Below are 26131 nucleotides of genomic sequence, written 5' to 3' on the forward strand. Positions count from 1 at the left end.
TTTGAACACCATGTCCATGACATTGCACAGTGGGCAGCCTAGCTGTAGCATATACGGGTGTGTATACACATTCAGGACGTTGTGCCAGGGGCAGGGCACAGCACAAGCACTTTGTCATGGATTTGCGGTTGGATGACTATGCTGAGGGATTACAAAAGGCCTGTAATTTTGGTGGCTTAGGGCTGGTGTCTAAAGGGAAGTAGTACAGCAGCCCCATGCCTATTAAAATAATATTTATCCAGTGCTTTAGTCAACCTGTAATTGAGAAAGATTTGTGGGTTACTAGGGATATGACACTTAGCAAAATTAGATTATATACCAATAAAATGAAGTTTACAAAGGTATTAAATGGCCACATACACAACTTCTAATACACCTGCCATGGGGGTTTGGTTGATGTATGCTTTTTATGATTATTAAGTCATAAGTATTGTTAGTAAAACACACATAAATATGTAGACCAGCATGGCAAACTGTGCAGAATGGCCATGATGTGGCCCAACATATGCTTCTGAACTACAACCCCCAGAACTGATTTGTCTTGGTACGATGTCTGGTCTGGGCCACCTGACAGATCAGTAATGACAGGTGAAGCTACAGACAGGTGTAAGATAATCACACATCTTCTTTAGAAGTCCAATACCTTCCAAAGAAATCAAAAGAAGAGATGAAATGTAGTCTATCCGGAACATTCCCATAAACCATACAATTAATAACACATCCTCTAGCCTCTGTGCCCCGAGGCAAGCAACAGGACTGCATGACAAGTGACCAAGTTATTCAGCAATAAATTTCAGACCGGTGTAACCTGTTTTAAAGTATTAAGAAGAGAAACTATAGTTATGGGACTTTTAGTTAAAGTGACATCAAAAACAAAAACAATTCCATTTAAATATCTGTGTAGGGGATGGGATCTATTATCTGGCTGATGGAGGTTTTCCAGAAAAGGGCTACTATATGACTATAATATATGACTATAACCATAGTAAGAAATAGCATTGCTAATGTTGTTCAATAGTATGTGGATAATACACCCCATATCTAAACCATTTGTTGCATTTAGTGAAAAAAAAAAACCTGTAACCCTTGTTTTTGCCAGTTAACAGGTCCCTACAAGCCAGTGCTTTAGGATTTACATTCTAGTGGTATAAGCTAAAATTGTTGTCTTACTGCAATGAGTTTATTATGAGCTCTGGTGAGTTCAGCCATGTTTTATACATAATCTATAGCTGTAGCAACAAAGGAGATTCAGCTGTATGGGCTGTGTTTTAGGGTGCTACTTGTGGGATAACACACACGCATGTCACACTGGCTTCCCGCATTAGGCCTTCTGTAAACAGCACCCAAAAAATGTTTATTTAGCCATTCATTGACAGTTGAAGGGCAACATGTTGGGCATCCCTGGCCTTTCCTCACTGCCTGGGATAATTCACTATTTATCCCAAGTATACACGTTTTTCTTCTTCTTGCTTTATATAAAGGGGCAGTTCACATAATGTTACATTTGGTCTACATTTTTTTTCTATTTTTAAATGCTATCTGGCTGTTGCAGGGGTAACTGACCCTGGTAACTTAATTGTAAGGCCACAATTGTATTTTTATTGTTACTTTTTATTGCTTTTCTCTCAGTACAGGCCCTCTCCTATTCATCTTCCAGTCTCTCATTCAAACCACTGGCTGGTTACTAGGGTAAATAGGACCCTATCAACCATATAGCTCTGGAAAAGCTGCTAAACAAAAAACTTATACAATTCAAAAAAGCTAAAAAAATAAATAAATAAATAAAAACAAAACAAATGAAGACAAATTGCATTCTCATACACATAACAGTTATTGCAAAATGATGTTAGAAAGGTTATATGCCACATTACATTAGATCAAAGTAACACATGCCCCTTTCATCTCTTCTATTGATTTTTGGTATTCTGCACACCACTGTATTTGCTTAAATGATCTTTTCCAATTATGTGTAATTTCCTCCAGCTTTTATGACACCAGCACAACAGGTGTTTGCAGAGCAATCTCCTCCATCCACCTCCCTGTTACTTTACAGCAGTCTAATTACAGGGACAGCAAGAGAACACATGTGACTTTTCCCCCATTAAAACTACAGGAAGCAATAAACTGAATAAAAAACCTGTTCTAAAATATGCTTATTGCTTTACATAATATTATGTAATATATCATTATATCATATATAAAACAAAAAGATTTGTTTTTTTTGTCTTTGTAAAACATATAACAAGTAATGTACACGTAGTACTGATACTAGAAGTTACTGGCCCCAAAATAAAACATTGTTCCCCTTGGCCAGAAGAGCAGGATTTTCAGAAGGATGCGAGGGGGGGGGGGTGTAATTGTTGCAAAATTCTGTGCAAAAGCATAGGCTGCATTCTTGCCATATCTGTATAGGATTTTGCTGTGTCCTGAGAACCTACAAATCAAGTACTCATGCCCCTACACTCCCACAAATGGTCAAGCAGTCTGTTTTCATATTTTGAACTGGGTCTGTTGTCTCTTTTGTTGAATATTTAACAAGTGAAGTTACAGCATGTTATTTAGTATCAATGTAATACAGGTATGGGATCCGGTATCTGGAAATCAGTTATCCAGAAAGTTCCAAATTCTGGGAAGGCCGTCTCCCACAGACTCCATTATAAGCAAATAATTCTTATTTTTGAAAATGATTTTTTCTGTTATAATAAAACAGTACCTTGTACTTGATCCCAACTAAGATATAATGAATCCTTATTGGAAGCAAAACACTCCTATTGGGTTTATCTAATGTTTAAATAATTAAAACTTTTAGTAGACTTAAGGTATGGAGATCCAAATTACGGAAAGATCCCTTATCTGGAAAAGCCCAGGTCCTGAGCATTCTGGATAATGGGTCCCATACCTGTACTTACTGTATATATATGTATATATATGTACAATATATATATATATATATATATATATACACACATACATACATACAGGTCCTTCTCAAAAAATTAGCATATTGTGATAAAGTTCATTATTTTCTGTAATGTACTGATAAACATTAGACTTTCATATATTTTAGATTCTCAAAAAATTAGCATATCATGAAAAGGTTCTCTAAACGAGCTATTAACCTAATCATCTGAATCAACTAACTCTAAATACCTGCAAAAGATTCCTGAGGCTTTTAAAAACTCCCAGCCTGGTTCATTACTCAAAACCGCAATCATGGGTAAGACTGCCAACCTGACTGCTGTACCAGAAGGCCATCATTGACACCCTCAAGCAAGAGGGTAAGACACAAAGAAATTTCTGAACAAATAGGCTGTTCCCAGAGTGCTGTATCAAGGCACCTCAGTGGGAAGTCTGTGGGAAGTAAAAAGTGTGGCAGAAAACGCTGCACAACGAGAAGAGGTGACCGGGCCCTGAGGAAGATTGTGGAGAAGGACCGATTCCAGACCTTGGGGGACCTGCGGAATCAGTGGACTGAGTCTGGAGTAGAAACATCCAGAGCCACCGTGTACAGGTGTGTGCAGGAAATGGGCTACAGGTGCCGCATTCCCCAGGTCAAGCCACTTTTGAACCAGAAACAGCGGCAGAAGCGCCTGACCTGGGCTACAGAGAAGCAGCACTGGACTGTTGCTCAGTGGTCCAAATTACTTTTTTCGGATGAAAGCAAATTTTGCATGTCATTCGGAAATCAAGGTGCCAGAGTCTGGAGGAAGACTGGGGAGAGGGAAATGCCAAAATGCCTGAAGTCCAGTGTCAAGTACCCATAGTCAGTGATGGTCTGGGGTGCCATGTCAGCTGCTGGTGTTGGTCCACTGTGTTTTATCAAGGGCAGGGTCAATGCAGCTAGCTATCAGGAGATTTTGGAGCACTTCATGCTTCCATCTGCTGAAAAGCTTTATGGAGATGAAGATTTCATTTTTCAGCACGACCTGACACCTGCTCACAGTGCCAAAACCACTGGTAAATGGTTTACTGACCATGGTATTACTGTGCTCAATTGGCCTGCCAACTTTCCTGACCTGAACCCCATAGAGAATCTGTGGGATATTGTGAAGAGAAAGTTGAGAGACACAAGACCCAACACTCTGGATGAGCTTGAAGCTGCTATTGAAGCATCCTGGGCCTCCATAACACCTCAGCATTGCCACAGGCTGATTGCCTCCACGCCACGCCGCATTGAAGCAGTCATTTCTGCAAAAGGATTCCCGACCAAGTATTGAGTGCATAACTGAACATAATTATTTGAAGGTTGATTTTTTTTGTATTAAAAACTCTTTTCTTTTATTGGTCGGATGAAATATGCTAATTTTTTGAGATAGGAATTTTGGGTTTTCATGAGCTGTATGCCACAATCATCAATATTAAAACAATAAAAGGCTTGAACTACTTCAGTTGTGTGTAATGAATCTAAAATATATGAAAGTCTAATGTTTATCAGTACATTACAGAAAATAATGAACTTTATCACAATATGCTAATTTTTTGAGAAGGACCTGTATATATATATATATATATATTAGTACCCTGATTCGGCAAAACCCCAGATCTTTTGTGAAAGATTTGAGCAAATATCAACCTGAATCCTAATTTGCAAATTAGGTCACTAAAGAGTTAAAGAGAAATGCATGCTGTGCGCAGAGATAAGAATTTTTAGCCTCCTTGTTTATGTGACAAAAAGGCCAGGCACATGGATTTGCCCAAATCTGAATCCTGCTGAAAAAGGCCGAATCCCAAACGGAATCCTGGATTCGGGGCATCCTTACAATAAAATCAAAAAAACCTAGAACCTAACTAAACCTAGCTATTAAAAGGAAAGTAGCAATTAACAGTGCAAATTGGAATTGATCTAAAATATAGCTGCTCTTTTAAACAAGATAAAAAATGAAATAGTCACCTTAAAAAAGAAGGAATGGTACAGTCACTGGGGGAGGGGGTGCAAAAATGTTATCTCCCAGTGTTTGTAATCACTTTCCTGATACCCCGGGCCAGTGCTCCTGTTAGCAGAAACCCAAGGTACCTTTTCCTCTGCCAGTCTTTGTCTGCCCCGAGATTGTGACAGAAGAAGGAAGGAAAGAAGAGCATCGCTAGTTGCAGGTACTTGGGTTTCTGCTAACAAGAGCACCAGCCCGGGGTATCAGGTAAGTGATATCAATCACTGGGGGGGTGCCTAACATTTAGAACCCCCCCCACCCCCATTGCACCTTTCCTTCTCCTGTAATTTTTTATCGTGGTTATAAATGCAGCTATTCTTTAAGATCAATTATTTGGACAATTTGCAATTTTTTTGATTGATTGCTATTAATCATGATATGGATATGATATGATATATAAAGGTACTAGGAGCACATGGAATAGTTCTATGTTTTTATGATGTTTATTGGAGGCTGGCCAGCCACAGGGTACTATTTATATTTTAAACAAGTATTACATTGATACATACTAGCTCTAGTTTTTAAATAGTGAGATTACCGGCTCTGAGCATGCTGGAGAATACCTTAAGGGAGAAGAAAAGGCAAAGTTACTTGGGGATGCCAAAATGTTAGGCACCCCCAAGCGACTTAAATCGCCTACCTTTTACCCCTAACATTTTGGCACCCTCAAGTGACTTAGCCTTTCCTTGTCCTTTAAAGGGGCCTTGAGGTTAAAGATTTGGTGGGGAGAATTTTATAAGAGTAGTCAGTTGTGTTGTTCTCTTTTCTTGTGCCCCCCTGTGGGTGCAATTTCCACGGCCTCTTTCTCAGTGAGCTCATTCTTCTACTTTTGCTCAGACTGCAAGTTCCTTATCCCCTCCTACCAGGCTGTTACTTGGTTTGGTCTCTTTAAAAACCAGAAGGGGCCACTGGATAGCAGTTGAATGGGCTCAACATGACATGATCATGGGAAGAGCCAGCATAACTGGGCCATAACTAGTACATAGCAGGGACAAGATACCAGATACCACAAATCTATGCCAGCATCGGTATTTACACAATATGGCAGGAAAATGTTAGGGTGCTGAAGATCTAAGATCTTTAATGCATCCAAGCAGGGGTCCCCAACCTTTCTAACTCATAAGCCACAGTCAAATGTAAAAAGACTTGGAGAGCAACACAAGCATCATAAAAGTTCATGGAGGTGCCAAATAAGGGCTAAGATTGGCTACTAGGCAGCCTCTATGCACACTATCAGCTTACAGGAGGCTTTATTTGGTAGTAAATCTTGTTTTTATTCAACCAAAACTTGCCCCCAAGTCAAAAATAACTACCTGGTTTGGGGGCACTGAGAGCAACATCCAAGGGATTGGTGAGCAACATGCTGCCCCCGAGCCACTGGTTGGGGATCACTGAGTTAAAGGGTAAATAAATTTATGCTCATGAGTAACATCTACCCTCAAACAAAGGCACATCAGTTTGCCTTACTGCAGTGACTATGAAAGGCTTTCCTCAAAAGTACCATGCGCCAGCATTAGAGAGCTAAGAAAACAAAGCCACATTATTATGATTCATTTATTACTAATAATTATGTAAAAAGAGTTTTGTTTTTTTTAGCAGGTCATGTTGCCCTTGTATAGGTCCAAACAATTACATTTCCTTATCTACAACTACCTGATTGGACTCAACTAGATCTTGATAAGGACAAACAAGTAGTCAGGGGAAGCCCATGTATGAGGTGGCTGTGTGATTTGATCCTTGGCCCAAAGGGCAAACTCTGCCTTCATGCTAACGCCACCTAATGGGTGGCCAAACTGGGCAAATATCAACATGTCTGGCCATCTGGGCAGAAGATATATTTCTGTATAGTAAGCTTTACCCTCGAATGCATTCCATTCCATTAATGTAAAAAGAAATCACCAAGATCTTCCTCTCGACCTACTGGCACCTTCGTGCCCAACCACAAACACTTTACACAGAGAAGTTTCTCACTTAACCCCTGGGTCGGCAACTCCTGTCTTAAAGGGATGAGCTATAAGGAAAGCACTGAGCACACACACACAAAAAAAAGATCTGATTGGCTGCTAAAGGCATCTGCCCTGCTGTAAGTTAAACCCTAAAGCTGGCCATACACGCAGCAATATTATCATACGAAACAAGGTTTGTACAATATTCTGTATGTGTATGGTGGATTGAAGAGATAACCGATATCACAAAATCCTTACATACTGGTCATCTCAGCGATCGGAGGGGACAGAAAATTTTGATCGGGTGTCTGTGCAAAAGCAAGCATTTAAGGATGAATCCTTAGATAAGGGTAGAATTCCTATTGTTTTTACCTCCATATCTGACGATTCAGCCCTGAACGTTAGTGGAGGGTACAAGTGACCTTTCCTGTGACCGATGGTCTCAGGAAAGATCATAATTGTACTGTGTATAGCCACCTTAAGATAGTTATTATTCAGTTATTGTGACTTGTGCCAGGAATTGTATGGCAACTGATGGGCTACAAATTGGGCAACAGTGATTTGTTGCTTTTGCCACTGCCCTACTGGACCTATCCCTCCACTCTGCCTACCTACAACTAGGGCTGTCACTTTTGCTGGAAACATTTATGTCTATCCTATTTATAATATCATTCTGCCCTGTTAATTACTTTCATTTTAAGTATAATTTTCACAGTATCATTTTTACTGGCCATATGGCAACCCTACCTACAGTGGCTGCTCTTTGGGATCTCACTATGCACAGGGCTCTGGTTATTGCCCCATATCTAGACTCATTATAGTGATACTGTAATGGAAACTTACTTTCTGTGGGCATTAGAAGACATGCACCCACACACCCTCTACTCCTTCAAAACTCTCATTTAGCTGTCATTACATCACTCAGTTTAACACTAAATAATAAGAATGGAATTTCCCTAAGTAGCTCATTTGCTGTCTCCCCAACCATCTCCCTTCAGCTCACAGCATGCGCAGACAGGGGCCCCGTACACACCAACAGGTCTACACTCGCTTGCCATCTCTCAGACACAAACGTGTTTGGCTCATAATAAATATGTAGACACACTCGCCTGCCACAGAGGCTCCTGTGGGTACATTTCATCAGACACCACAGCCATAACGTGTACACACAACAGACTTGGCATCTAATAATACAGGGCATATGACTGAACATTCTAATGACATGGGATGATACAAGTCAGGCCAAACAATTGTTAGGGAAATCAGTAGTGACTGCCCGATGCCCCCAAAACAGCATCTCTATACAGAGGGAATGTAAAGACTCTCCCTTATGCCTTCAGATTAATCTACAGTACTTTCTGTGCAGGGACTACACCTGAGGAATTGTATATAGATAGTGTTAGGAGAAGCAACTGCAGCTATAGTAAGACAGTGCCAAGGTATGAGTGCAGAACACCGTATACAGCAAGGATTTACCAGAAAGGTACAGTACTGTTATAAAAAGACAACATGTAAAGCATAATTATAATGTAGATGAGCATTAGCAGGGCAGATTTTGCATTTCTGGCAGATTTATGACTCCCTGCATTGCTCCAGTGGATTAGAAGAGGCTGCCTATCCCCAAATCTTGCAGGTAACAAGTCATTATAACAAAATGGCTAGAATGGCCACACGTGCAACAGGGGGTTAATACAGCATAAAAGAGAGCAGGAGGAGGAGGTTCCCTGACACATCCCAATAAAGTGATAGGACTCCTGGGCACAGGGCTGTGAGACAGAGAAAGGGAGAGGCCTGACTACTCACCCAGAGATGATGTTTCCCTGCTTCCAGAGCAAATGGAATTTAGGAGACAAAAAGGAACAGGCTTGGCAAATGTAGTTCCTCTCTATTATTGGCGCTGCGTGCCCTAACCCATCTGCTTCAGTCACCCTGGAAACAAACTCAGCAAATGCTCACTGCAACACAGGCGCCGACAGCTTGTTAAAGGGCCAGTATACCCCCACATTTATCATAAGTGTAATGAATATGCTTGTACTAATCATACTTTTTGCCTATTGTTTTAATCACAAAAAAACCTGTGGTTAATATGGTTCCCTTGAGCTAAACAGGAAAAACAAAGCAACTCCATGTTTGATTCTTGTGAGGCAGATTATTAAATAACCAGTGCACACATAATCCTCCAGCATAATGGATTTATGCTAACAAAAGAGTCACAAAAAAGGGGAAAGGGAGGTGGTTATATACAGATTATATATCTTTACACCCGTAATCTAATAATCTACCTTGCAAGGACCATACATTAAGTAGCTTTAAGGTGGCCATACACGTAAGGATCTGCTTGTTTGGAGAGGTTACCAAACGAGAGGATCTTCTCACAATATGCCCATCTAAGATGGGCGATATTGTGCTAATTTGATTGTTTGGCCCTGCCTAGTTGTTAGAGAAAATAAATTCTAGAGACCAGGTAACAGTTGAATGTCCTAGACTAAAAACTGTAGAAGAAAAATGTGAATATTTCTATCACAAGATGACTTGATGTCATTATCTGCTTCATAAGAAGGGGTGTATTTATTAACATTGGACACAAACATTACTGGTAATGTTGCTCATAGCCAGCAATCCAAGGGGAAGATCAAACTTGCCTGATTGAGATCTGGCCCATCGGATCTGGTCCATCAGAGGGCCCCATACATGGGCATATAAACTGCCGAAATGGTCTTAAAAACCCGAATCGGCAGCTGAAATCTGCCTGTGTACGGCCGCCTTAACTCTATAAAGGCATAGGGTATATTATCCAGAATCTTTCCCTAATTTGGATCACCAGATTTAAAGTCTGCTAAAAATCATTTAGACAGTAAATAAACCCAATAGGATATTTTGCCACCAATATGGATTCATGCAGCTCAGTTACCATCAAGTACAAGCTACTGTTTTATTATTACAGAGAAAAAGGAAATAATTTTTAAAAATTAGAATTACTTATCATGGAGTCAGTGGGAGATGGCCTTACCGTAATTTGAAACTTTCTAGATAACAGGTTTCCAAATAACGGTGCTGTTGGCACAGGGCATAAGTACCAAAACTTAGAATCTCCAGGTTGACATGGATCATAGAAACAGCAAATACTTTTGTATAACTGATATTATAGAATATTAGAATTTTTTTGAATCTGGAAACATTCCAGATTTTAAAACCATACACTGTCCATAAAAATGAAGGCAGTTTCATTTCAGATGTCCCTTTTTTAAATCAACAAATCTGTGACTTGGGAAGCAACATGGTAACTTCGTCATATGTCTGTAAAAGCAGCAGACTCTACAGAAATCTACACAAATGAATACATTATTACAAATATAGCCCTTTTGGCAGCCAGGAATGAACACTTCTCCTACAATATAGAACCTGTTCTTTATAAGAATCATACTAACAGGTAAACAAACTAGAAATAATATACACAGTATTTAGGGGGCACAGTCAGATCATGAGATTCCATGTGCACCTTTCTTACAAGATTTAGGATTTAAGTTAATTGGGTGCCCCAGCCTGCCCAATGTTAGTCCAACCGAGTGCCTTCATCATAACATGTAAGGACACTTTCTAGTTACCTTGTACACCAAAGCAGTGCCTACTCACTCACTCACTAGGTAATAACTATGCAAATTTTATACATAATAGTCATGTAACATAAGCCTGAACTAGTAACTAACAACTGTATATTTGTAAGTATTCAAAGTGTGCTAAAGGTTATTAGTTGGTACTGTCCCTGTAGGGAGAGGTAAAAAGCAGTTATGAGCCCGCTTGGAGAAAAAAGGCTCTGTTAGTCCTTTTCCCTTTGGAGTTCTCAGCTATGGCAATATATATAGGACAAATAGAGAGGACTAGCCATATTATAAGCAATTTATTCTCTAAATGCTGAAATCATATTATACCATTATTACCTGATGCTTCCTGAATGCTCTTCCACAACACAAAGGGTCCTTGTCCCACTATTTCTATGAAAACAAACATACAAGGACATATAATATACTTTATTTATCTGTAGTTATTCCAGCTTTCCTTTTCACTGCTGTCCAACTGAGGCCAGATGTGACCCTTCAAAAGATTTTTATGAACCACACCATGTGCTGACAATATCCACAGTCCTCATGTGGCAACTTCCCCCAATCTCCCCCAAGTGAAATAGAAAATACCTGGTGCATGATATGGAATATCTTGGACAACACTGGTCCACTGGTACTAAACAGATAGTGCTGTTCTATTGATGGCATTGGGCCTCACCTTCATTCTTCATCAACAAAATTTATATTCACCTTTTAATGAAATGAAACAAAAAGAAACGCCTGTAATTGCAATATGTAAAACACTGAGTCACTGGTAGTGGCATCACCGGTTCCACTGTGTGACAAAGGCAATCTCAATGTATCCAACCCTGTGTCTGTCACTTGTGAGTTTACAAATGTCTGCATACGCAATAATAATAGTTGCTGGCTATTTAGAGCTGCGGGGAGTACAGTCTCATAAATCTGTATGATGAGCTGGGTGGCGCTTTAGAATCTTGTTGGCACTGCTTCTACTTCTGGTTTGGTGCAAACTCCCGAAACTCTGCTAAGCACTTTATAGCAATGTTAGTAGGGGCATAAGACAGAAAACCCAGAATCAGGGGTGCACAGGACCCAGCCAGGGTATGGACTGAAAATACTAACTTCTAGTCTTGCCACACTGACAGCATAGTCAGTGCAGAACACTCAGCTAGCGGAGTATTTGTGGACAAATAAACCCCCTCTATGTTAAAATAAGCACTTACTTGTATGTATGTATGTATGTATGTATGTATGTATTCTGCTCCGGGAGGTCAAATTAGCACTGCATTTATCCTGCACTGTACTCTGTAGTCATTATGAATAAAATTTGCACTTTATTTTTTTCCTGCCATGTGTTCTCAGGTATTATACAAGGAGATTGTCCTTTGGTAGAGTGCAGCATGAAGCATGTTAAAGGGCATGTCAACCCCAAAAATAATTTTTTGCATGATAAAAGAGAAAATTCACTTTCCAATATGAAATAATTAAAAATTTGTAGCGCTTTAAAAGTTATTTGTAAATGTAATTGCTATTGAAAGCAGCATGCGTTAAACTCCTTAAACAATGTTGCAACTGTCAGTCTCCTCCAGCAAGTCAGGTCTGTCCGTCATTCTGCTGCCTTGTGTTACATTGTTTCAACAGTCAAAGCCACCATGGCAGAGAATAGAATAGGATAGGCAAACACTGCTTTTAATAGCAGTTATATATACAAATAACTCAAAAATCATTACAAATTTGTAATGAATGTCTATTGCAAAGCTGCTTAGAATTTTGTTTTCTTTTATTAAGCAAAAAATTATATTTTGCGTTGCCTTGTCCTTTAAAGGGGATCTATCTGGCTGATTCACTCTATGATGGAACACTACCTAGTAACACTACCTAGGGATGCATTTATACCTATTAAATTGTTTTAGGGCATAGATACACTGTAAAGGAGATTATTATTTAATAACATGCTATACAGACTGACTTTTATGCCAATTAGACATTACTCCTGGGACTAACCCTTAAAGGCACAAAAGGATTTTGAGCAACACGATACCCAGCACCACCAATGAATAACTTCACAACACCAGCTGCAGCTATTAAAGTAGTGATGTGGCAGTTTATCCTGTTAGGAACTGGTCACCTATGTGCACATGATAGATTTATTTATGTGAGGGTACCCCTAAATGCTGTGCCTTGTTTGTTAGTTTTTATCGGATAGGGTATTTATGGGTATTTAAGTTGTGTATAAAATAAAATTTACATTATATTTTATTCTTTTGTTGCACATAATCACTATATTGAGAATCTTGGGACCTTGTGGAATTGTCTTTGGTCGGTATGGTTGGTACAGGTATGGAACCTGTTATCCAAAAAGTTTGGGAGCTGAGGGTTTCTGGATATGGGTCCTTTTTGTAATTTAGATCCCCATTAATGTGGGGGTTCCTCTTAATGTGGGGGTACCCCAAGGCTCTGTACTTGGGCCATTGTTGTTCTCCCTTTACACGCTGTCTTTGGGAGATCTTATCAGTTCATTTGGCTTTAAATATCATCTGTATGCTGATGATACCCAAATTTACTTTTCGACCCGTTTGTTAACAGTTGAAACTGAGACTCAAATCTCTAACTGCCTCCTGGCCATCTCAAATTGGATGAACCAACGCCACCTCAAACTGAACCTAACAAAAACTGAACTAATGGTCTTTCCGCCTAAGCCTGGTCCTACTCCCCCCTTTTCTATCTCTATTGAAGGCACCCTCATCAACCCTGTCGATTCGGTGCATTGTTTGGGGGTGATCTTTGACTCTGGTCTCTCCTTCTCTGACCATATTAACACCACTGTCAAAACCTGTCACTTTTTCTTACGCAATATTGCCAAAATCTGTCCCTTTGCATGCGCTCATCCTATCCCGACTTGACTACTGTAACCTGCTACTAACCGGCCTCCCTAACTCCCATCTTCCCCCCTACAGTCTATATTAAACACTGCTGCCAGAATTCTCCTCCTCTCGTCCAGGAGAGTTCAGGCCCTTCCCCTGCTAAAGTCCTTATCATGGCTTCCTATTAAACAAAGAATATTTTACAAACTCCTTCTCTTAACCTTCAAAGCCCTCCATTCCTCTGCTCCTCACTACATCTCCTCTCTTGTGTATCCGTACGTTCCTGGCCGACACCTTCGTTCCTCACAGAGCAACCGTTTGGTTGCGCCCCCCACTACTACTGCCGTTTCCCGCCTTAAACCTTTCTGCCTTGCTGCCCCATACATTTGGAATGCCCTCCCTGATTTCCTCCTGAGAGAATCCTCTCTCAGTATTTTTACAACTAAACTTAAAGACTATAAGCACTCACCCAGCACCTGATCTGAAAACTGGCACTTATATTGTAGTGTCACCCACTGTGACCTACAGCACTTACATTTGCCCATTTGTGTCTGTTAGTTACCCCTCCCATATAGATTGTAAGCTCTACGGGGCAGGGACCTCCATCATCTTGTGTTACAAAAAACACCCTCCGCATATATAAAGAGGCAGTTCACCTTCAAGTTAACGTTTAGTATGTTATAAAATGTTTTACACTTGGCAACTTTTCAACTGGTTATAGTTTTTGAATTATGTGCCTTGAATTGTTTCTTCTGCCTCTTCTACCGATCGCCATGGTACAAAAATGAATTGGTGCATCTATGGCCTGCTTAAGCAAAAAGCAACTTTGTATACTGTTTGAAGTGATCCTGACCAACTCTTCCATGTAGATTTGGCCCAGGATCTTCAGGTCAGTCAAATACATAACCGTAGGGCAAAACATGGGGGCAAAGCCAATAAATTAAAGTTGTAAGATATCTTGCAAATATAAAAAAAAATGAAATAAAAATATTGTGTGTGTATATATATATATATATATATATATATATAAAGTTCAAAAATGGACAGCACACATCAAGTGCAAAAATATGTATTTAACAGATCATATCCTTACTGTACACAAAAATGCAACGTTTCGAGCCAGGCCAGGCTCTTCCTTAAGGCTTGTGGGCAGTAATTCCTTAAACATATTTCCAAAAGAGGCTACTTATAGTCTATAGGGAGGAAGTGACCACATGACATAGAGTATACACATAATACAGGGTTCCAGTGATAGTCAGGCATGTCAAAAATACAACAATGCAAAATACAGGGTTCCATCCCTGCAATTATTCACAACTTAATAGCAGAGTATCTCATTATATAGCAGCACAAATTTAAGACAATTGTAACAAATCCTTTAAAATTTCAAACAAATAAATACAGATTGTAATCTTTATTAAGTCCATTCGGATGTAAAGAGTTTAACCTTTTGATCCACCATACTTCCCTCTGTTTAAGTATTAGTTCCCGATCTCCCCCGCTCTTCTGTGGGGGAACCCCTTCCAGGACAGTTTACCTTAACTGTTCGGGGGTATGGCCCTGTTCTCTCTCTCTCTCTCTATATATTATATATATATATATATATATATATATATATATATATTATATATATGCACCTGTATAACCCGAATTATGGTTTGGGGTTCAGGGCCCCCCCCATATCTAGTCCATGCTTAACATAACCAGTAATGCGCTAACCAGAATTGACTGCAAGTTGACTCATCTGCTCCTCCATCAACTTCATTGCATGAGGGAGGGTGCTATCTGAAGGATGTAGCTGAACAAGTAAAATACAAGGTGTGGGTGGGTGTTCCCCTCTCTCGGCTCCTAATATAGAAGTGATCTGCTCACACCCAGTATTTGTCTGTTATGCAGATATAGGGTAACAACAAGCAGCACAGTTGGCTGCTGCACTGTTCTTCAGCGTGCCTGCACAAGGAAAACTGGGTTATCCCTTTGTTAAAGCTAAACTATGGAATTTTGTAAACTTTATACCACAATGACAATGGAAAACAAATGCTATCTTTTGTGAATAATAATATGGCAGCTCCCATCGACGCCCTTAACTCTGGTTTCTATGAAATGGAGTTTCTTTCCTCTTTGCAGAACAAGGTGAAAAATGTCTGGTGTAAAGTGATAATTTTCCCCAAATGTTATAGGGATACAAGGTGTGAATGTGACAAACCTGTGTTAGGGCAGATGGCAAAATCTTGTTTCCTGTGTTTATTGGACACTGTGTCTCATCTGCTTAGTGTTACTTATATTGTACTCAAGGTGATGGGAAGGGGAAAGTCAGTGTTCTAATTATACAGCTCACGTGTAAAGGAATCCAGGGATTAAATGACAGCTTGCTGAAGCAATTGCAGGGAATGGATGGCTACAGTACAGAGACAACCTTCAGACTTTTCTTTATCTCCATTATATTAAATTATATATTTAAAATTACAGCTTTCAATGGTAAAATTAAAATTCCTTTGATTTAGGTGGCCGTACAATGCAAAGAGGGAGGCAAATTGAGATTCTATACACAGTTATCATGCTGGCATCTCTCCAAACTGCTTTGCCCTCCCACATAAAAAAGTACAGTATTCCCCCCACTTTAGCAGTTTGAGGGATTTCCCTGCAGATTTATGGCACAGCTCTGACACAGGCAGCACTCTAACATAATCAAAATTGACACAGTTGCAGGTTGGCAGAAAGAAGGGTACTCAAACCACACTAAGCAGGCATAAAACTGAAATGTCATAAAGCTGCCATTCCTCCAGCCACATTTTAGTCTGGACTTGTATACACATTAGTAAAAGCAAAATAGATATTATATAGTGAATAACATACCCACTATTGTAAAATATAAAGGGATTATAAGTCCCCAGGGAGCTTCATGACCAAAGGCAGAGTGCTTTATACAGGTTGTGGAACTCCTTAGTGGCTTGTTTAAAAGACTATTTTTCATATTTTAGGCTAATTTGCTTCTTTCTCTGTAATAATGGCAGGACCACACAGCGGATTTTGTCATGAAAATGCAAACTTTCATATTTTTGCACTGTTGCCCGCTCAGTGCAACTCAGTGCACCAGTGTGTCTGTCAATGGGACAACACAGAATAGCGGAAGACAGAGGATCTGCTTTTCTCCAGCCTGCGTTTTGTATGCAGGCAAGGAAAGAGGATTAGATTAGGCAGGGTTTTCACCTTCCACACTGCCCTGAAGTGGCCTTTCCAATGTTGCCCCCTCAACCCCTGCACTTACCTATTTTTTGTTTTTTTCATTTACCATTAAAGGCAACAGATGCTTCTGCAATGGCAATCTTTTCCCCTATTCATTTTTGTTCAAATATCCTTACCTGCCATTACATCTGGAAACCATCAGATGCCTGTGTGTAGACAGTAGCAATGGCCATAATGCAGCCCCTGCCTAATCACCAGAATGTGATGCATGCATACAGTCACACATATGGGGATAGTAATGCGCTTTAACAACATTCTTTGTTAGGTTTCCCTTAGATGTCCTAGTATTTACCCATTCACAGAACTGAAATAGGTGTAAATGTATAGAATATATCAATATTATTTAGAAAAAATAATTTAAGGTTAAGGCCATGCTTGTTTCGACTTTTCATTACGGGTATTTATTTTCAGAACATGTGGGAGGACAAGGAATTGACATATCCCATTGGGTTCCACAGAAACATAGAAGATTATATAGGGCCCAGTTCAATAGCAGCAAAACTAACTTTACTGAGGAATAGTAACCTATAGCATCCAATTGGCTGTCAGCCCTGCAAGTCACCTGCTATAGGACTAATGAATGAAAAGATCTGGGTTAGTGTAGTCAGGAGTCACATTTTAGCCTACTTTATTAATCCTCCCTTGAAGTCAGAATTTACTCATTTGAAAGGTGATGTATTAGGTCACTCTGACAACTCCTGCAGCATCCGCCTTAATTGGAATATTTGGGAGTTTCTCCTAGAGGAATATGCTCTTGTTTATAATACCTACATGTCTGCCTAATAACAGCCCTGGATGGACAAACAACTTTTTGCATTATGAATCAGCTGCCTCTGTGACTGGGTGTCACACTATGAATATGGCCTGACTGACTGTCCCTCAGATACAATTCACTAACCATACACTGCTTTCTTCTCTTATACATCGAAAGGGAATCTCCATCCAAAAACTGTTTTTCTGCATAATAAGAGTCAATATCATTCGAAGCAGCTTTCTAATACACAATCATTAATGACTTCCAATTGTTTTACAGTTGTCTGTAAGGGCTGTGACAGACAACTGGCATCCCACCGGCTAGAATGTAAATCGCCGGTGGGATGGCATTTCTTCGCAAGGCAACTTCAGCGGTATGCCATCCCACCGGCGATTTACATTCTAGCCAGTGGGATGCCATTTCGGGGGGAGTTTGTCGCGCGACGACTAATCTCCCCGTCTGTCACAGCCCTAAATGTCATAGCAGATAAAAGCAGCATTTGTTCTTGGCGATTGTTGCCTTGAGAGGAAACTTTGGTGATTTGGGCCGCATATGACATCCCATCATTTCTCCGGCTTTAACTTAAAACAACGCAACAGGAGTCAGTTCTCTATCAGGTCTGTTAATCAGCTGGCTTCTGCTACATTGTTTCCAGAGTCAGAACCAGTAGTGTAAAGAATATGACCAGCCAGACAAACACTGGATTCAGATTAAATACATTACACCTATGTTTATTACATCTGTATGAAGTTAACAGCACCCTAACCTATAGCATAAGAGCTTGACAACTGGATAGTTTGGCAAGCCAACAAATCAATGCACAGTTTCTACCACTGTCAAGAGAAAACAGAAAATGAATTTAAAATATCAGAAGCACCAAAACCCCAAATCATGGGATATGGATAGGATTGTTCTCAGTCTGTAAATTAAGTAATGGGGTGCCTTAACTTAGTTTCACCAAAATAGCAAATTGCAGTTAATGAGCTCATTTGACATGTGCAGTTAGATGCTTAGCATTAAGGTCATTGCCTCAGGCATTCTCTGTTGTACTGATTTGAATGGCAACTGTCTGTCATTGCACATAAATGCAGATTTGGCCCAAAAAAGTGTGTTTTGGGGTGAATTCCATTTTTATTGTGATGACAGGTGGCTGTTGCAAATATGCCTCAAAAGCAAACATGACAAGATTTCTGCTGTATTCAAGGCAGGGGCGTTTGGCAAGGGATTACTCTATTATGTGTTACTCAGTGTGAAGTTAGCAAATCCCCCAACATCAGCACCATAGGAGCCCCTGCCATTGCACTGGCTGGCCTCGGGCCTGTTGGTGTCATACAGTTGGCAGAAAAAAATAACCATGATTTAAGACGTCCAGCCTGTGTTTCCTCTGCTCTCAGGGGGTACTGGGAACTGTGTTTAACTGTATCTGCAAGGTTACAGTTACAAAATCCCTGATATACTATGCAAATATTACGGTATGTGCAGAGACCTTTGGTTTGCATTGCGTAATGCTAAATCACACTCACCTTTAATAACTAACTCACATGCTTTTGCTTTCACAGTCACGCTTTCCTTTAAACTCAGCCATGAGTGCATATTCACGCTTACTCATCTTACACTATATACACGCACACACTTGTGCACGCTCAAGGCAAAGGCACATAGCAGCAAACAAAACACTTCCCAAGGGGAAGGAGGGGGGGGAGACCAGCTAGGGATAATGTTAAATAGGAAAACACCATGAACATCAAAGTGCAATTACATGGATATAGGTTTCCCACCTTACCGCTTTAATACTGACCACATTGAATACACATCTTGCATGGCTAAGTAGGACTTGAAGCATTCTGCAGACTGAACTGATTTATGTGCAGCCATGCTACATGCATCTAAATTAATTGCTAACTAGCCATATAGGATGTGGATTTAATATATGGCTAGTATTAGGGCTCTTACTCTATTAGGAGTATTTTTTTATGCATTCGACATGCATTTGAAACAAATGTTTGAGCACACCTAAATACATTTGCTAATAAAAGAATGCATTTAAACACAATATATGATTTTTGCACACAGCATAAAAGCAGAACTATGAGCCCTTAAGGGGTGAGTTGGCAACCCTACAAGAATACTGGTTGGGAATGCCATCTCTAGTAACCCCTTGCGTAATATCACTATTCACCAGAATGTAATTTAGGTTTATGTAAGGTTCTTTTCTACAATTAAAAAAACTTTTGCACCACTGGCAACTTAAATTGACACTGCACAGCCAATGACAGACTGTCTGTCTGTCCTATATACATATAAGGAAATTATTTTTTGTAGTTTATTACTTTTTTGCAGGGCATCAGTATGGTGTTTGATTTGCACACAATGTCAGATACCTTTGTCCCAGTGCCATGCCTTCCATACACTAGTGCTGTGTGCATGTGAACAGTGCTCATTCCCTGGACTCTAGTCTGGCCTCAGCAACTCCTATATTAACAATATTTACTTTAACCGAATGAGACCTGCCATATTTAGGTAATGCCACCAGCACTCTCCACTTTTTAGTTCCTATCGATGGCTGGAAATGAAGACCATTTACCCTTATAAGAAATTGTCTTTACTTTTGCTTCCTATTGACGGCTGGAAATGGACAGTGTTGGTGGTATTATCTTAATATGAATACAGCAGGTTTAGTACTGAATCATTTGACTAAAGTAAATATTGTTAATATAAGAGTCTGGACTGGCTGATTTAAATTCACCTTGTAAGGTCAGAACCAGCTAAAATGAGTTATGCACCCGCACTGGTTTAACTGAAATCAGACTAGTCAGACTGAGGTGGATTCCTATATTGATTTATAGGTATTGTCAGTACCAGAAGAAGTTGCAGTGCGCCAGGGGAATCAAAACAAACCGCAGAATTTGCCTGTGTCCTGCCTATAAAAAAAAATGGTCACAAAAATGTGTCAAAAAAACAGAAATACCTCAAATCCTGAACTTTACATTACTTTAATAGTTCAATTAATTCCCCCTAAAAAATTGTTAAACAAATTAAATAAATGAAGTAAAAGGACCATAAAGGACAGCTTCCATTGGGTTCAACTGTGCAGCAGCCCACTGCTTGCCATTACTGACTAGGTTCTTCTTTCAGTTGTCTGTATGTTCTACAGCCTGAACCCAGGGCTAAACATCTCTTACAAGTTTTATTACTGAGATGGATCACTCAGCTCTGGTCAGGCAACTATGCTTCCAAAGAAAGTAAAATTGAAAAAGCTCTTAGTGTACCCTAGTGTGAGACATGAGCCGGGACAGTGCGCAGCAATCGCAGCAGTCACTGCCACCTCATTAACAAGGTTTCAGTGACCCCAAGCCACTGGATACAGGGAGTACTGGTGTGATAAAACAATAGCCTGAAGAAACAAGCAAACAAGAACAGTATTGAAAATAAATATTAAAGATCATTTTTACAGGCTGTGAAAGACAAAAGTGTTCATCATAAAGTAAGAATGCCCCTCTTTGTATGCAAGAGTCATCTTTGTTTGCCTCAAAGAATCGTCTTTTATAAATATAGAAGACAAAGCAGTGACAAAAGTTAACTTCTGCTTGTTCATTATTTCTTATCTCACTCCAAACACTTGGCATACCTCCTAGCTAACTGATGGAGCTCTTCCCTGCGGATTGGTGGAGTTCTGAAAAGCTCCACCAGTCAGAATGTTGCCAATATCCGTGTTATACACTGACAGTTTCTTGTGCTGCTTTTTTCCATAAAACAAAGGATTACCAATTTGTAGGTACCCCCCATTAAATATAATCCCTAGTCCTAAACCCTTGAATTGTGCACCTATGCCACAAAAAATGACCTGCCCAGTGTACTACTCTAGTGAGTGCTGCACTGCAATCTTTTGACCTAACCCAGGATCACAAATCTGCCCCTTGGGGCATATACTCATAAAGGCACTCTCTAGACTGGCACAGATAAAGCTCTGTTGCATTGACGCTGCCACACACAGAAACCTGGTATATAAATTAGTAAAACATGAGTTAGAAACTTTCCAACCTTAAACCTGTACAAATGTACTAATTCCACAAGTTTCTATGCAAGTTCTCTAAGCACGGCTTTTGTTCCCATTGATTCCAATGGATGTCCTACAGACTATTGTGCTGTAAAATAATTACATGTACTTTAATAAATTGGCATTTACATATGAAAGAGAACTCTGTGGTTGCAGCTTTATAAATATGTGGTTAATTTTATGCCAAACATTGCTCTGTTTCATATAAAATGTAATTTGCGTGTTTACAAATATGTCCCTTAGATCTTTTCTGCACGGGATTAATGGAGGCCAAAATATTAAGTAAGGAATACTCCATAGCCAGCAGCATAATTTGTTTATGGCCAATACAGTTGCTATAAAAGCCAACCATTGCAGCCAAGGGAAACATCTGGTGCTTCTCTAATATGTATACATAGTAACATGCCAAAAATAATTCACACAATAAAATCAACATTTACATTTCACAAGCTAAGTAAGAGAATAGAAAGGTAAGTGAATCCTGCATTTAAATATAATATAAAAATGATAAATTATTCTGTGAAGAGGAATCTAGGTTATCTCTAGTGACTAGCGTAGCTAATGATGAATGACTTTTGCAATTAGGTGATTATTTATCCATAAATACATTCAAATTAAGCAAATGATTCACTACTACCTTACTAATAGCTAACCATACAGATGCATTCAGAAGTAGGCCAAGTGCCATCACAGGCTCTAACTGATACAATATCTGGCCAAAAGCAACAGGACCTGATCCTTATTTGGAACACTCACTGCTAGTGCCAAGCTGTCTCTGCATATAGTAAACAGACCAAGAACTATTCCTCTTGAGCATGGGTTTGGTCATGGACAAGCAGCTGTACATTACCATTTGCACTGGGTAAAGTGGGGTACAAGTAACCGCAACAGTGAAAATTAAATATGTAGCGTGATAAATCGAGTTCCACCATCTGGAAGCCTGAAGAATGTGTCTGGGTTTGTCAAATGCAATGGAAACACTACCTTGTCTGAATGTGCACTTCTGCCTCTAAAAGTGGTGTTGGGGGAATAATGGTTTTGGGATGTTTTTTTTATGGTATGGCCTAGAGGCCCTGTTCCAGTTAAAGTAAACCTTAACCCTACTGTGAAAGCAAATGCAACCTACGTTCCATCATCTATCAACTTCTATTAATAACCTTGGTTGCAGAAAGAGATGTTAAACAGGCCGCAGTCCAGATATCAATGGTCCTTTTTATCATACCGAGTAAAAAACAAACAAACAAAAAAAAAGCGGAGACCAAATACACCACACTTCATCAGGCACTGCGTAAAAAAACTGTATATTTATCAAGTTGTGTATTGATTTTTAAGGACTGCGTACCTCTGCATAAAAATCCAGAGTAAAGTAAGAAGCCTAAGGGAAAATACTGCGTTCGTCCATCAAATTTTTTCCGCAGGACTTGATACTTGAATTTTTCCCATTGGCTTTAATAGATTATGAAAGGTCTGAAGTGGTATCAAATAATGGCATCAATGCTGTGCTTGGTCAGAGTAAAATAAAGCACATACCTTGATAAAATTTGCCATTTATTTTACACAGCTTTTTTTTTTTTTTTTTACACCATTTTAGTTGTTAATCGCTTTACATGGTATAATAAATAGGCCATTATGTTTAATATAGCATAGCTGCCTATGCAGTCATTCACTATGCTGCAATAATTGGTGTAACTAGCGTGATATAGATCAAGTGAACATAAATCACTTGAAAATTATTCTGCTTTAAAAGGCACAACTCTACAATCTGCTCAGTAGTGTAAACTGGCACCACACAATGAACTAAACACAACAGAGTATCGCTATTACTTACTGACACTCTGCTAACCAAAGAAGGAGAATTCTCCATACAATACAGCAACAGCAGCTCCAATAAACGCTCAGAAGGTCAACATGCTCTGCCCTAATACTTTTACTATGAAAGGAAAAATAAATGGTCGCTACACTTGATTACTGGGTATATTATCGCTAAGTCTTTTAGAGGCATGGAGGCATCAGTACTATAAGTGAGTGCTAAGGCTTTTAGATTTTTCTGTGATGGCAATTTGTGGGAAACTGAACAGCAATTGAAAGACTTGCTTTCCCTCTCACTGAACTGCTTTTCTCAATTCAACAAAAGGGGCTTGTCAGATACTTGACTTGGCCTTATTCAAACTGGGTCTTCATTCATTCATTCTACCATTTTAATAGGTCCTTAACAAAAATAAATAAAAAAAATAGCTGTGTTTTGTGTAATTCTATCCTTATCCATTGAAATGCACAGTACTCCACTATGCAGGGGAATATTTATGAATTGCCTTACTGGTGCAATTCAGAACTCTCAATATCTCCCCTGAAACACCCATTCCAGTGGTGTACAGGCTAGTTCCTAGGACAACATTATTTCATTGGAATACTCAGGGTATGTAAGTTCTACTGACGTCTAATGCTTATGGTTCATAAACCCCAAATCATGCCAACCTCCAATGGTGTCCAATAGGGCCAGCATTTCCCAACAGAAATTGTCAAACTGCAATTCCTGGCTTGTTGGGGGAACACTGGTAGTTTTAGTTCAACAACATCTGGGGGCCCGAGGCCACATTCCTACTATAGACTACAATGAGAAAACATAACTAGAAAGATTAGACATCTCTTAAAGTTAGTGGCAGTCACGGGAAGACCTGAATAATACAATTATCATTTTTTTAAATATTGGGCCTCTTTTCCACTGGAGAGATACTATCCATGGGGAATTTCGACCCTTGCCCAGAGTGACTTTACCATAAGAAGAAAAGTTCAGTTATTTACAATGTATTGTTTGTTATTCATTAAGCCTCAAGGATGCCAATATAAATTAGGAGAGTTTAAAATGATTCCAACAGGTCAGAGAAGGACTTACCAGGCAACACCAAACAGACTAGATTTCAATTGTTTTTTTTAATGCAGTCAAATGCACTGTGTAAATCACAACAATACTGTAATTCTGGATGCAGCATGGATTATACATCATTACAATGTTTCTTTGAATACAATTTGCTATGAGTCAAGTGAAACAAGTAACATTCTAACGCATAATTTATATTGGATGGCATCATAATGTTAAGGATATATTTTACAAGTAAAGACTTTTCTATATTATAAAAGTATTAGCATGCAGTGGTTTTTATATAGGGATGTTTTTAGAGATTCAAATAAAAGTTTTTATTGATCTGTGGATTATGACTTCCTAGATGTACAAGTAGAAAGGTAACATCCCTGAATGTAATTCAAATAATTTTCCATTTGAGCATTAATGTATTTCGTTAACATTACCATCAACATTCATCGCATAAAATATGCTATGGAGAATCTTTAGCACAAACATGCAGAAAACAATACTATACACTCAGGAGCCACCAAAGGACAACAAAAATATGATATTAAAATTTTCCTTGGATTTCTACCAAATATCCAATCACCTGTTGAATGCAATATCTCCAGAGAGTATAATTAATCCCTACTTCCGTTGTGGGTATGTTAGGTGTACTGTAAATTCTTGTGCTATTTTTTAAATTATGATGGGCCCTCGACTTCATCAGGGGCCATACAGTACAAAGTTTGTAAAGGCTTCTGATTGGAATATTTTAAAATGATCCCCATCCTGGACCTTGCCTTGTTGCACAGCACCGGCTCCTGCCCTTTCTCAGTGCCGGAGATGGAACAGGAGTATTCCTGGAACTTTGCCTTTTTTTAACAGCTATCTATACTTTTTTCAATTTGCAACAAGGTAGTGCCACAATGTATTCCTTCTATTCTAAAGACTTTACCCTTGCAATTGCACCCAGGTCTGTACTGGGAGTCAAAATAGGCACTGGCATTTCAAGTACACAGGGGCCTAAACAGAAAAATAAAGAGTGACTGTCTATGGCATTTTAAAGCAACCTCTCTGGCATTCGCCAGTCCAGGCCTGACAGAACACAACTGAAGAGGATTTATTAAGGTGCTTGTTGCACAGCCAACCTGTGTAAAGGTGGCCAATATCATGCTAATTCAGCTGAATTAAAACAGTGGGTATAAGGTACATCAGGCCACATCAACAAGCTGATGTGGTCCCTGATCCAATGGGGAAATCAAACCTGCCCAATCAAGGTCTGGACAATTTTAGGCCAGATACCAGTTGGGTAGGCCTGTCGGGCTGCCCATACACAGGCAGATAAGTTGCCGAATCAGTCTGAAGGACCCAAATTGGCAGGTAAAATATACCCCTCTATGGCCACCTTAAGTCAGTTTAAAGCTAGAATCTAATACAAGCTGGTCAAACATTCTAAAAGAACCTTAAATATAAGTCCTACTTGTCAACTACATCTAAAACATGCACAAGATTGTAGCTATCAAAGGCCATAGCGGCTCAGTATAATACACCCCAAGAAATAACATACAATAAGTTTACCGAATGCTTTGGAACTATTCCACAAGTATTTGAGAGGCTGTAGCAGTGGATGGAGCTGCTCCTGTAGTTTTATAGCTTCTTTTTTTTTATATGCAACCGGATATGTTGGTTATAAGCAGGTGTGGATGTATAGCAGCACAAAGCCGTAGCCAATGTAAATATTGAGAATCAGGGAGCAGGCAATGTACAGTACCTGTACAAAAAAAAAAACCTGGGAATAGATCCAGCCGTGGTAAAGGGAACCTCCGCCCAAAAAATGGCTTAAAGTTATTTGTAAATGTAATTGCTACTAAAGGAAGTATTTGTTTATCCTTTCTGTTCTCTGGCTCTGA

General features: G+C 39.4%; 1 protein-coding gene across 9 annotated transcripts in view; it reads right to left on the reverse strand.

Moving 5' to 3' along the window:
* Window positions 1-26131, reverse strand: part of map7d2 (MAP7 domain containing 2) — a 66214-nt gene that overhangs the window by 35152 nt on the left and 4931 nt on the right. Inside the window, exon 1 of one of the 9 annotated variants that reach the window (XM_012957303.3) lies at window positions 10813-10845. The gene's annotated coding sequence lies outside the window, so the exon portion shown is untranslated. 9 annotated transcript variants of the gene reach the window in all.

The sequence above is a fragment of the Xenopus tropicalis genome, chromosome 2 (genome assembly GCF_000004195.4).
Source record: "Xenopus tropicalis strain Nigerian chromosome 2, UCB_Xtro_10.0, whole genome shotgun sequence".
Classification (NCBI taxonomy): Eukaryota; Metazoa; Chordata; class Amphibia; order Anura; family Pipidae; genus Xenopus; species Xenopus tropicalis.